General features: G+C 37.8%; 1 protein-coding gene across 1 annotated transcript in view; it reads right to left on the reverse strand.

Annotated features, from left to right (window-relative positions):
- Positions 1 to 11,686, reverse strand: part of AGTR1 (angiotensin II receptor type 1) — a 47,478-nt gene extending 35,792 nt beyond the window's left edge. Inside the window, exons 1-2 of the mRNA XM_029940089.1 lie at positions 11,509 to 11,686; positions 2,264 to 2,348 (exon numbers count right to left, since the gene is read on the reverse strand). The gene's annotated coding sequence lies outside the window, so the exon portion shown is untranslated. The remainder of the gene's footprint in view (positions 1 to 2,263; positions 2,349 to 11,508) is intronic.
- Between the last annotated feature and the right edge of the window lie 3,066 nt (positions 11,687 to 14,752).

Raw genomic sequence — 14,752 nt, forward strand, 5'->3', positions numbered from 1 at the left:
GCCACTAACTACATATATCTACTGGAATTCTTGAAATATGCCTAGGACAACTGAGGACCTGAACTTTTAATTTCATTGAATTATAATTAATTTCCCTTTACATTTGAGTAGCCACACATGGCACATGAATACCATACTGGACAGTACTAGCCTACAGATTTTAAGCCACTGAATGTGGTCTTTATTGATTCTTTTAAATGTCCTGGTTTTCCCCATTTGTCCTAAGTAGATTTCAACTTACATTCTTTTGGTCCTATAAAACAAGCTCTAAAATGCTGTTTACACGTTCCTGGTTTAAATCAATAAGAGATCAGAGTTCTCTAGCCGTAAGTTGGTAAAAGGGACATTGCAATGTTCAGGTCCTTCTGAACACACCTTTTGTATTCCAATATAGTGGATGGCATGGGGCCTTGGAGATGGTTTTATAGGAAACCAAAAGCAAAGTTGCTAGTTAGTGGCAGAATTGGTATAGCATCAGTTCTTTAGCAAACAAAAAAATAACTTAGAATTAAGCATGTTTTGCTTATTCATCTGAAACTTAAAGGTTTGAAAAAGTTAATTATATGGAAGTTTTTTTTTTTTTTACTGTTTTGTTACTTGTAAGGAAAAAAACATCATTTTAAAAGTTTTGTTATAAATGTGTGAATGTTAGAAAGTGGGGCTTCCAAAACACAGGAGAAGGGAGGCTGTTCTATAGAAATTTTTATCAGGAACTCCCCTGGATTACTGTCTTGCTTCTTCTGTTACAAGGTGGATGGCATAGTATGGACAAAGAGTTCCTTCTGTTCAGTACTCTTAGGATGCAAAATAAAGCTTCCTATCTTAGTGCCTTGCTAATGAGGACATACATTTCAGTGTACTTTTTCCAGAGCTGGATTTTTGCTGAAAACAGGTACAGCCCAGCTTTCTAAGCTTATCTATACCTCAAAACAAAGCCAAAACCAAACAAAATATCCCCCAAACCTAAAGATTTCCAGGGGCAGAACTCATAGAGTGTACCCGTTTTTGTCTCCAAGATTAGAGCAGTCCTCGCCACCATGGAGAGTCTTCCAGCTACTCTTTCCTCCTTGCCAATGAGACAAAGCAGAACAAAATTAACATTTATCTACCTACCCACAACCTATCCTATCTGTCCTCTGCTTTGATTAAATGTAATCACAACATTTTCAGAATGAGACAATTTGCTCTTTTCATTCTTCGTGGAGGGACTAGGGGATGTCCCCCCTGTTAATTTAGGAAGCTGAGGGCTTGTTCCTTGAGCTGGGTTTTGTCAGGAGAAAAAAATCTTTCAATCTGGAAAATTCAGGAGTCTTTTTATAAAAAATACTAGGCAGGGCCATGTGACAGGAAACGGATGGACACAGCAGTCCCTGATTACTCATGCTGCCTTCTCGGGTTCTGAGTGTAATGCCCAGCTGCATGATTCATGCCTCCCCGAGGGCTGGCTATATGGAGATTAAAGGTACGTTTGTCTCCAACTCCATCTTGCCCTTTTTCCTGTATCTTACTGGAAGTAAGGGAAACTTTTGTAGAAATGTGACTTAGAGGGGCACCTGAGTGGCTCAGTCAGTTAAGCATCTGACTCAGCTCAGGTCATGATCTTACAGTTTGTGAGTTTGAGCCCCACGTCAGGCTCTGTGCTGACAGCTCAGCTTTGGGTTCTATGTCTCCTTCTCTCTCTGTCCTGGCTTACTCACTTACACATTCATTCTCTCTCTCTCTCTCTCTCTCTCTCTCCCCCTCTCTCAAATAAATAAACATTAAAAAAATTAAAAAAAATAAGACTTAAAGATATCTGGATTTTCTGACAGTGAGCAGGTCAAGTTTATGTTCTTTAGACATATGGCATTTGGACATGTGCTTTTGGAAGTGAGTGTTTCACAGAGCTCCACTGGGTGGCTGAGGAGAGAACACAATCATTTCCCTCCTGTTCCTCTTAAAGCCCTACATAGTGTGAAGAGTACTGTTCAGAGCAATCCATCCACAGCCACAAGGAGATCCTTGCTGAGAGGTTGTAGATCTCTCACATGGTTTATATTAATACATGAATATCATGGTAATATTCTAACACTGTTTACCTTTAAAATCATATAAATATATATGTTCTTAGGCTGCATATAAGGAATGAGTTAAGAGTGGAATTTCATTCTTTTCTGCTTCCTGTTTCTGCCACTAGACAATGGTATATGTGACTTGTGCTACCTCCACTCTCGACACAATAAACTACTGCCCGATACCATGCTATCAGGTGTAAGACATTTACCTGGATGCAGAACTTCTAGGATGGCTTCAGTGTCTTATTCAGATGAAAACTTGGACATTTTAGACGAAGTTATCATGTATTAAATCTGGAAAGACAAAAGGATTAATGTGATTCACTGAATATGGTCAGATTTGCATTTTTTAATGGCCAGAGTAAGTATTAACACTACATCTTAAAAATGTTTTTGAAGGGCATAAAACCATCTGGCCCACATCAAGAATATGTTTTTCCGTATATAGAGTTAGGTTGTACTAAGTGGCATCTGCCGTGGGAGTATGTCTCTTCCTGGTTATAGTCTGCATCTTCCCTCACACCCTTGTAGCTACTCACTGGAGAAGGAGAAAAACAATGTTTTTGGGTAAAACAGTGCGATCTTATTCTAAGACACTTCTGTAGACCTAACTACTCATATAAGAAGTAGATTAGATTTTTAGTTGTGAATCTACAGTTAAACTTTGATAAATGATTCTTTTAAATATAAATGTGTTATTTCACCATAATTTAAAAAGGGATTCTTAAAAAGATCTTTTTTTCTGTATTTCTGTTTTTATTTTTCATGTTAGTAATACATGCATGTGGTATAAACATCAAGTTACAAAAGAATATAAAATAAAGTACATGTCTCCTAGCTCTCTGTAATGATCTCTCTGGATACCCTTCATAGAGATACTTACTACTAATAGTTTCATATGTATCTTTTTAGGACTTTTAAAAACATATACACATGCATACAGATGTGTATAGCCACGTTTTTTCTTTTTCACATTCTACTATTCTGTTCTTTGCTTTTTTAAAACTTAACATCGCCAGAGCTATACTGTATATATAAATCTACCTCATTTATTTTGATGACTATACACAGTAGTCGCTGTACTGATACATGATAATTGATTCAGCCAGCCCCCAGTTAATGGGCCTTAAGGTTTTCCTTTTCTGGTTTCCATTTTTGTCTGCTTAAAAACATACCTCAATGATCCTATCTATATGTGTACATTTTTTAAGTTGTATATTAGTAGAGAAGTTTCAAATGTGATTGTTAAAGCAAACTGCATACTCCAAGTTTTTGAAAGATACTTAAAAAAACATGTCCTCTATAAAGGTTATACGAGTTTTTGAGACCGTGAATCTGGCTTTTATCATATCTTAAATTTTTTTGTCTTATAAATGAAGAGTACCTATTTGTCTTGACTTGCATTTCTTCAGTTATGAATGAGGTTGAGTTTTTTATTCTTATCGTATGTAGTTATTCTTCTAGTTTGCCCATTAATGGCTTTTGCTTATTTATTTATTTTTAAAGTTTATTTATTTTGAGAGCAGGGAGAGCAGGGGAGCAACAGAGAGAAAGAGAGAGAACGAAACCCAAGTAGGCTCTGTGTGCGGTCCGAGCACAGCCGGACATGGGGTTTGGGCTCACAGAACTGTGAGATCATGACCTGAGCCAAAATCAAGAGTCAGAGGCTCAATCAACTGAGCCACCCAGATGCCCGGCTTTTGCTTATTTTTTCATTGGGTTGTTAATGGCTTCTCATCTTAAAGAGCTCATGTTACATTAAGGTAGTAGGCATTTTACATGTAATGTGTGGCAAATAGCTTTCCCAACTTTCTGTTTATCTTTTGACTTTGGTTTATGGTCTTTTTTGCCATATGATCACTTTAATTTTCTTATGGAGCCAAATTAGGCAATATTTTTCATTATGTATTTGGCAGACACTGTTCAGTAAGAAAATTTTAAAGCTGAAAAGTTATTTAAGAAGACTGTAAGTATAGTATAGGTTTAAAACCACAATGTATACCAACTTTCCTATAACATTGTTATATGGAAGGATTTTGGCCTTAGAAGACTCTCTTTTTATCCCTATATTTCAGTGGTTTTGTTGTTGTAGCAAAACCCAAAAATTCCCATAAGATTATTCCTCTCATAAAAATACTACCCTGGTATGACTTTTGTAAACTCTTGTAAAGCACTAATGTCCCTTATGAAAAAAAAATAGAGAAGGTGTAAATATCATTCTCTACGCAGTTAATAGTAGTTGTCTAAAGATCTGAAATCTCGAGTGAGTTAAATGGAAAGTAATAGTAATTCTGAGACAAACAGAAAGTAAGAAGTATAAAACTAATAGAGGTTCATTATAGGAAATTTTGAAAGCCCATAAAAAAAGGAAAGAAAAGAGTCACTTTTGATCTTAGCCTTGATCTTAATAACCCTCAAAAGCTTTTAAGATTTGTTATATATTTTTCCTAGTCTTATCTGGTCCACAACAATGCAGACATTTAAAAAATATATCAGTTATTTAAATTACAAATCAGTGCTAATATAAATTCTGTTTTCATTAGAATACCAGTGGCCCAAGTAAGGTCTTAATGGCTTGACACTAATCTACTAAATACACACACACACACACACACACACACACACACACTGCACCACGCTTATGATTTACGTTTTATATATTGCTTACCATTAAATTACCATTAATATTTCCTTACCATTAAATATTATTAAATATGTAAAAATGGCTATATAATGTCCCATCATATGGCTTAACCTATCAGGAATTTAAAAGAATAGATTTGTGTTTCTCTCAAGAATTTATTCTACTAACTCAGTAGATCAAATGCCACAACACGTTCAAGAAATCATTACAGAGGAATCCCATCAGATTCTTTTCCATTCCTGATAAAGTGGCAGCAATTAAGTGTGTGAAGGTTAAGGGCTGGGATCCATCATGGTACAATGTCTTTTATGTGACGTGACATCGTTTGAATTGAAAGATTACTGAAGCTAGGTTAATGGCACATTCTTGTTCTAGTGGCATAGTACACAGATTTAGAAGCATGTAAAATACGTTTAAATTGGATACTGAGAAGAGTTTGGGTCAAAAAGCAAAGGGAAGTGTTTGTGATGATAAAAGTGTAAATGTATAAAGTTTACTAGAAGAAATGCTGTTTTTAATTTAATTTTTTTTCAATTTATTTGGGAAAAAACCTGGTGCAGATTCTCTGCAGTCGCAGTCACAAATATTTGGCTCAGCGAGACCAGTGGGACTGTAAAGGGTCATTAGAGAATCACTGCTTTATCATTTACCATTTATCAGCTTTAAGAAACTCTGCTGCTACATGCAGGCTATCTCCTGGGCACTACCATGCCTCTAAGCCCCAGGTGCTTGGCACTGTGGCAGCCCTGGGCTGGTTGTGTCCTAAGCCTTAAGTTACAAATTAGACACTGTACTGTTAGGGCTGCTTAAAGTTCTCCATCTAAGCAGCTGGTGAAGTTCTGTCTCCCAAGGATGTCCCTTTATCACTGAGAAAATTATAGCTGCTCAGTCCTGTTGACACACCTCTCCTCTCAAATGTGATCACAGGGAACCCAGACTCACTTCAGTCTTTTGACCAACATCAATGACCCCCTGTCAGAACAACAGGCTTTTGGCCAGATCCAACTGACAGCTCTCAGAAAATCTCCCTGTACTGGGACAAGTTGTTCAGAGACGGAATCATCTGAAGAGTCATTGGCTAAACATAAGTCACCATTTACTTGCAAACTGACTGGTTAGTATCTATATTCAACCAGTTTAGTGAACCATGCTTGTAGATATGCGGTTATATCACGAGCTGAAAGAGTGAATATAATTTGAGTTAGAAGGCTGAATAGTTTGTGTATGTAGGGAATGACTAGTTCAAGAGAAAACGGTTTTATAGCATCAGAATACCCAAAGGTAAAATGAGTAATTTTTAGGTAAGTTAAGAAAAAAACAGAGATAATGAATGTTAAGTTTAAAAAAAATGAGCTTTCATAGTTTTAGTATTTATTTCCCAACTAAAGGAGGAATTTTTAGAATTCTTCATTATTTTACTTATAGTTAAAGTGACAAGCAAGTGTTGCAACTAAAATAGGATAGCTCTTGTTTTTTTCTATGAGAGAAACAGAACTTGATTTCAAATGATAATGTGAAATAAATTCTTAAATAATTAGTTGGCTTAAAAAGCAAGCAGCCTAGTATAGAGCAGACAGTGTGGGGTGGCAAGTAAGAGCACAGGAATCAAAATTCCTGTGTTTAAATCTTAACTCTATCAGTTACTAAATTTAGGTGAGTTACTTATCTTGTTATTACTCAGTATCCCAGCCTATAAAATCAGGATAAAGCAGTGATTATTTCATAGGGATGTTGTAAGGATTATATAAAAACAATATTAAAGGCTGAACATTGTGTTTGGCATATCATATGTACTCAATAAATGCTAGCTTTACGTAAAAATGTTAGTCTATTAAAAAACCAATAAAATAACCTCTAGACAATTATTTTAACAAGGCCTGGGTGCTGTATGTATACTTGGACTTCTCTAACTTCATTTTGCATCTGAATCACCTGCTTTGTTAAAATGCAGATTTCAATAGGTCTGGGTGGAGTCAGAAAGTCTGCATTTCTAACAAGCTCCCATATGTTGTCCATAAGGCTGGTCTTTGCCTTAACACTTGAGATAATTGTGGATGACAGCTCCTAACTTATAGATAGTATAGGAGTTCTCAGTAGAGAAAATGGAAATAAGGAAAGTGTAGACAATATGTACAGATTTAAAATTCCAGGTGATTGTCATATGCTTGCCTTACCTTTTCCCTAATGCCTGAAGAACCACTGATTTGCTATTTCAACTTTTATTTTGTTCCTCCATTTCTTTCTTTCTTTATTCTCTACTTTCCCCCTTGCCATTACAGCTTTAGACTAAAACAATATTAACAGTTTCCCAATTACTAAGAGTAAAGCATCAATTTCAAGTCATTTTATTGTGTATAATAGGATACTATACTCAACTGGGGTTAGAAAAATGGTTTCCCTCTAAGGTATCTCTTCTACTAAACTACAGAGGTCTGAAAAATGTATCTTTCATAGCTCTAGCTGAAAACAAACAAACAACAGGCAAGAAGGTGATGTGTGGCGTATTCAGCAATAGAATACAAAGATGCATTTGATGTGGTTCATAGTATCAAAGGAACTCCCATAAGGAAGGGAAAGTTGTGATGGATATTATGAAAGTGGCTGGAATCAAAGAATGTAATCACAGTAGACATTCTACCTGCTCTGAAAGGTAGGACAGAAGGAGGATTGTTTTTAAATGGCTTCCCACCCCAGTGGCTCTAAGATGATTGGAGAGACTCAGCCAAATATATACTCAGCTTGACCAACATCTCTAGAGCAAAGGCCATTTTTATACTTTTGTGTGTCCTTAACAACTTAACATCACTCAGATCCATAATATTCCCTCTGTAAGTATCTTCTATTGTTGATACATTTCATACATATAATTCTTTATTTTCCAAATTGGATAAGAGGAGCTTTGATTAATATTAGTTGGTAAATAGCTAAAGACATCTTAGAAAATTAGCAATCCTAAACTCTTTTTAATAGTACATAGTTGTTCTCCACTATTCTTACTCTGACGTTAACCATCCACTGATCTAAGTAAGTTTTAATATAATTTGGTGAAGAATAAAACAGCTTATACGCTTATAAAAGGGACAAGAAATCACATAAAATTTGACCCCAACTGAATGATTCTATGATTTAAAATTTTAAGGACATTTAAACTTAGGACTTGGAATATGAAGGCACAATGTGATTAGGAAAAACAAAGCCTACCCATTTCGTCACCTACTTTCTAAACTAGTAAATGTTAGAAAAGTAAGTAATTGTGATATTAGCAACACAATTTAAAATATTCTTAGATATGTGAAGGAAACTCTGACAATCATTTGCAAATTCTAGACATTTATTTCTGCTTAGGACGTCTGAATGACGCACCTGTTTAGGAACCAGACAAACAAAATCTCTTCTAAACTGAGCTCTAAGAATAACATAAAATACAGGAGCCATACAGTATTTACAGCATATAGTGAATCTTATGTTAGTAAAATATTTGAGAGACGATTTTGTTTTTAATACTCAATGCAATTTTCTTCCCTTATGACCATCTGCTATAAAGAGAAGGAGTCAGAATCAGATAGCAAAACTTTTAATATTAATACAACTACTAATATCAAGATTCACTTATTTCTATGACTGCTCTAGATATATACTTTGTTTTCTAGTTCCAGTTGTCAAATCTGTCATTAAAATTTTCACTGACTAATAAGACATTTGGCAAATTTACAGCTTCATAGATTTTTTTTTGCTGTCATTTATTTTGGATGTGTTTTAGAACTTTGGGAGGATAATGGTAGTAATTTGCCAAATCAGTTAAATAGTACCTTAAATCCCTATAGGCACTACTTGATTTAAGATGGTTTTATATATTAAGCTATCAAAAAGTTGAATTTTGGCAGCTAAAATTCATATAATGAATTAGATAGAAAATATAAAATAATAGCTAAATTTAGGTTGGAAATGGAACAAAGCTTACTTTTGTTTATGGAAACTATGGCACACTATTTTAATAAGTACCTACATGACAAGAAACATAAACTGTATAACCCAATGACTTTGGACAGTTTTGTGAGGGAAACCTTAGAAATATTTTGAAGAAAAATAACAGCACTTTCCAGTGGTAATGAGTTTACAAGGTGATTTACCCAGTTTACTAGGTAACATGAGAGAAGAGCATTCCTAACCTTGACTCTTTGTCAGAGTTTGCTGGTCTGGCTCTATATTTGCTTATTGCCACAGTGTGTCTTCAGGATGGCTTTCTAATCCTTATAATACGTGAATTTACTTCAAACAGCAAAATAAAATTCCAAATTTGTAGCTTACTTGGGAGACTCTCTGGCATAGCCCAGTCATGACTGAGTAGGCAAAGTGCTAGGTAAACTAATGAGTGTGGGGCTGAAGGCTGGGCACCTGCATCAGGCAGCCAAGACATGCGAGTGTTATGGGACCTGGGTTAGGTCCCTATAACAAATTGGAAAATAAAATATAGCAGGTCCATTATCTGCTCGAACAGGACATGAAGATAGTCACCATACAATTAACCTCTTAGTTTTAAATGCCTCTCAGCTAAGTATTTTACCTGGGCTTTTGTTTAGTAGCAGATTAAATTTTCTTTCATTATTTTCCCTTTAGAATTGGGCAAGTAACTAGTGATAGTAACAACAACAGTAATAAGCAGCAACAACAGACCAGAAAAATGTACACACACACACACACACACACACACACACACACACATATTCTTACTTCTCAAACTAGAAAAAAAAACAATGTAAGAAACCTGAGCAATCCATAAATTTACTTCTTTTTTTTTTTTTTAAACACAACCAGGGTTAGAGAATGACAGTAAAGATTTAAGCTCAGAACTCTTGGGATGGGGAGCATTGGCAAAGCAACAGAAGTGACTGAAAGACATATTATAAAATCTCAAGGAAGAAAAGTCTTTCTTTGGCATCAGTGGAATCAGTAGAAGAAAACCAGCTTTCTTCTGAGTTGAATGATGGAGCAGTTGATTCAGTTTAAGGTCAAAGAAAAGCCAAACCAGGAATGGAGGTTCCATGATGGGCATAAAGAACAATAAAGTCAGGGAAAAAAAGGGAGAGACAGAGTAGATAACAGACTTGACACTAATAATTGTGAAACTTTAGCAAATGCTGAGACCTGGCAACTTGCGGTGCACTCCCTGAGCTTTAAACCAGGTTACGGGAACTGCCAGCCATTATCAGGAGGGATGGACTTTTGGAGCCAGCACTGGAAAGCTAATCGTTTTCCAGAATAGATAATTTACTAGGAGAGTTATTTAGAGAGTTTTGAGGGTCCCAAACATGGGCTAAAAGGGTAGTTATTTTAGACTACTATTTTTTTTAAACAAATAAGTAGGAAACAAAAGGAATCAAGGAGTTTTATCACTGGAGGGAAACTTATGGTCAGGGACCTGAGGTTCAGGGTTATGAAATAACTCTTGTGAAAGCACACAGCCAGTTCAGTGGGGCTCGCCATTCTCCCCGTACCTCCCCGCCCCTGCACGGTCTGCAGGCTCCACCACAGCCTGAGAGACGGGACCTAGGTGGGGCCCTTAGAGCGAGGGAAGCACTGCAGGAGACAGGGAAGCCGGCAGTTTCTCAGAGAAGACTTACAAAAGGGTTAGAGCTTATACTAAGGGAAATGAACCCCCCGGGGACCCAGGACACTCAGATGGTATCTAGCAAGAGAATCACGTTGGGGATGAGGTACCTGTAGGAGAAACAAGTTGCCCAACAAAGTTAGAAAACAGAGCAGTGTGTGCCAGATTTCTTGCATCCTTCATTGTTACTTTCTCTTCTCTGAATGACACTAGAAATAAATGTAGCCAACTCCCAAATTTGATCCCAGGGGAAAATGAGCACCCAAAGTTTTACTGAGAAGAGAGGGTGCCAATAGTGGGATTCTGATACACCACCAGAAAACAAAGATTAGGTAAAGAAGCTCCGGATGGTTACAGTAACCGGGTTTCTACTGGCGCCCAAAGACAATGGTGTAGGAGACACTTTGGGAAAGACATGCTGAGGTCTTGGGGAGAAATAGCAGGCTGGCACTGTAGAGAGAGTGGGCTGGACAGTTAAGAGAATTGAAGAATGAGGTTCTAGATAGGCGGTGCGGAGGGAAGGGGCCAACAAGGACTTCTCTTAAAATCCTGCCTCAGTTACTCGCCAGGGCTATGGGGATTGCTGTGTGGAGACGCCCCAGCTTCTCCCCGCTGCCAACCTGATGAATCAAAGGGCACCTGGGGACAGCTGAAGGTGGGAGAGTTTGTCCCAGGTGGGGGCGGCGCTCAGTGCCAAGGACGCGGGGTTGGCAGGGAGGTGTGAGGGGAAGAGGAGCCATGCTGGGGCGTTCCCTGGGAAGCAGAGGGGTTGGTTGGGGAAACTCTTAACTTCACCACAGAAGTAGCAAAACTTTGAAACGGGAAGCCCCGCAGAGTCCTACCAGCTTCTCACTGAGGGCATGGTTAAAAGACAAGAGTTAGCTAAAAGCCTGGGGACGAAAGTTTATTTGGTTGGATCCCATTTATACAGATTTCTGGCTTGTCCTCGAAAAAGTCTGGTCAAATCTGAATGACATTTTGGGGGCACGCAGCGAACAATCTATTTGTTCCCTGCAACCCAGGCGCCCCTCACCTGATCTGGGGAAAGGCAGCCGGTTCCTGGTGGGCGCCGACCGGAACTGAGCCTCCTCTCCTTCGTCCCGGAGCGTACCCGCACGGCACGCAGTGAGGACACCTTGACATGCACTGACCAGCCAGGCCCCGTGGCCCCCAACCTGCCCCGGCGGTCCGTGTCGACTTACCCGCGCCCAGGGCGCTGAGCTCACGTCGGACAGCGAGTCGGCAGCGCGGTGCCCGGCTTCTGCCGCGTCCCCCGCGACCCGGCGACGCGCCCTCACTCCCGGCTCCGCTCGCCGCTGCGTCAGTGCGTCCCAGCCCGAGACGGATGCTCGCCGCGCCTGTCCCCGCCGCCGGGGCCCTGGGTGAGCAGCGCGCTGGAAGCCCCGGACGAGGCAGCTCTGAATTTATAGCGAGGGGCGTCGCTGCTCCGTAGGTTCCAGGGACGAGGCACTGCTTTGCATTCTCTCCTCCTCCGCCCCGCCCCCTGGAGACCCTCCTGGCCCAACCCTCTCCCTCTCCAGTGCTGACGGCAGCGGGAGGACGCCGCGACAGTCCCCTGGGTCACCTACCGGGTCTGTGCGCACGAGCCTTGCGTTGGGGAGGGTCGTGAAATGGAGGAGAGCTGAGGGTACAGGAGAAACGGTTCGCGCCCGAGATAAATGTTTCCCTACTTTTCTTTCTTTCTTTTTTAACTTGGAAAACTTTCTAAGGACAAATTAGGGAACTTATTTTCCCTGTGAGTAACTCAAACTTTGAGAGTAGCTTTGTGCATCATAGATGCCGTAGATTAATTTCAGGTTTACAGAGTGAAAGGGTGGACATTTATGTCCTCCTATTGGGCATGCTATCAGAGTTGCATTTTTAAAGCTATAAATAGAAAAACTTGAACAAAATATGACCAAATATTTAAGTAAGAATTAACATAATTTCTTCACAAGCTATTCTAAAAAAAAACAAAAGGGAATCATTTCCCAACTCAGGCTATGAGGCCACTATTGCCCTGATACTAAAACCAGATAAGACCTCAGGAAAAAAGAAAACTCAAACAAATTATCTCTTATGAATGTGGTTAAAAATCCTCCACAAAATATTAGCAAATCAAATCCAGTAACTTATAAAAACACCTATAATCAGGTGAGATTTATCCCAGGAATACAAGATTAGTTCACTGGAAATTAATTGTTGGAATGCATCATATCAATAGAATAAAGGACAAAAACCACAGGATCATCTTAATAAATCAGAAAAAGCATTTGACAAAGCTCATCACCCTTTTGTGATAAAAATAATCAACAAACTAGGACTGGAAAGGAACTTTCTCAGTCTGCAAAGTCCATCTGTGAAAAACTGACATGATACTTAATGATGAAAAACTAATTTTTTTAAATCTAAGATTAAGAATAAGACAAGGAAGTTGGTTCTTCTCACTTCTATTCAACATTGTACTAGAGGTTCTAGTCAAGGCAAGAAAAAGAAATAAAAGCCATCTAGGTGAGAAAGGAAGTAAAGTATTTTTTGTGTGCCAATGATATAATTTTATATTTAGAAAATCCTAAGGAATCAGTGAAAAAAAAACCTAGTAGAGTTAATAAACATGTTCAGCAAGTCTTCCAGATATAAGATCAATATACAAAATCAGCGCGTTTCTATGCATTAACAATGACCAATCCAAATATGGAATTGAGAAAAAATTATATTTACCTCATATAAAAAATACTTAGGAGTAATTTAACAAAAAAGATAGAAAACCTATATTCTAAAGACAGTAAGACATTGAAAAAAATTAAATTAGACCTAAACAAATGCTATGTTCATGGATTGGAGGACTTAATATTATTAAAATGGTAATACTCTAATTAATATACAGATTAAACACAATTTCTATAAAAATCCAAACAAGCTAGTTTTGAAGAAATTAACAAGATGATCCTAAAATTCATATGGAAGTGCAGGGGACCCAGAAGAGCCAAAACAATCCTAAAGAAGAAGATCAAGGTTGGAGGACTCATGTTCCTGGTTTCAAAATTTACTATGAAACTGTAATAACAAAAACAGTGTTTTACTGGCATAAAGATTGACATACATACAGATCAATGGAATAGAATGGAGTCCAGAAATTCTAGCATATTATGGTCAGTTGATTTTTGACAAAGATACCAAGACAGTTCAATGGGGAATTAATAGTCTTTTCAACAATGTGACAACCAAATGCCAGTCTGTGAGTAAAATTTGGAAATGCTCCTGTAATTATTGTGTGAGATTCAGGACTGCTTTATATTTTTATATGTATTTAGTACTATAAATCATTAATCATAATCACACCTGTACTAAATTCCAACTTGGTTTTAGAAATGATAGTTGTGAGGACCAGAAGTCTCTTAGAGAGTCACATGTTTTGGGTGAAACCTCTTCAAAGGGTGGGCTTTGCTCTTAGGGATATTATTTCATCAGAAACAAGCAGATGAGAAGGAAAAGTTCTCAAGAAATTAATGACATCATTATTACTGTGATGAATCATCTGTAATGGTATGGTCTAAACATTGACTTTTCTGGCTATAATAGCACATTAATACTATGCAAAAGGATGAGCCTTACGGTTGGCTAGAGACAGGGATTGGAAGCCCAGTTTTAAATATATATACACATGCACATGCATAGGAAAAAATGGATGCACTTTCAGTAAAGTGCATGCAGTGATTGTTCTGAAGTTAGTACTTATGGATATTTTTAGATTATATTTGCTTTTTGTGCTTATATTTATTACCCAAATTTTATATAACAATTACACCAGTATAGCAGGGCGAACTAGAAGGTAGCGAGCTTAGCAAAAGAACTATTTGGAAAGCAAGAAACATCTGTGTGGACACATTTTGCTCCCACTAACCTTGAAGGTCTGATGGCTGCAACCACATGAGTGTGCCTATACCTGAACTTTAGGGTATTCCTATGGTTTAGAATATGCAGTTGATTCTCCCATTTATGACAATTCAGTACGTAGCATTTATATTAGAAAAAAAGTGTTATAAACATATGCAAATATTCACAATGTTCAGGTTTGTTTCCAAATGGAGGTCCATCCTGTGGCTGTAGAGATGCTAAGAGGGAGCTAGGCTATTGAGATGGATACAATGGCAGATATTAACCTACTCTGCTATTATTACATGTACGTCAGTTTATTGTCTCAGAGAGAATATTTGGTATGACTGATGACATTATATACTCTTATCCTATGTGTAGGACTTCCAAATGAATTATTGTATATCTGGTGGTGATTATAAATTGGAACTCATACAAAAGGCCACTTATATTACTCAAAATGGAAAAAAAGAACATTTTCTGTATTTTTCATTCTAAAATTGAATATATTATTAAGCCTCATCAACTTTAAACTTACAGAAGAAACCTCATTCCAATTTCTCTCTCCAG

Source organism: Suricata suricatta, chromosome 5 (genome assembly GCF_006229205.1).
Source record: "Suricata suricatta isolate VVHF042 chromosome 5, meerkat_22Aug2017_6uvM2_HiC, whole genome shotgun sequence".
NCBI classification, from domain to species: Eukaryota; Metazoa; Chordata; class Mammalia; order Carnivora; family Herpestidae; genus Suricata; species Suricata suricatta.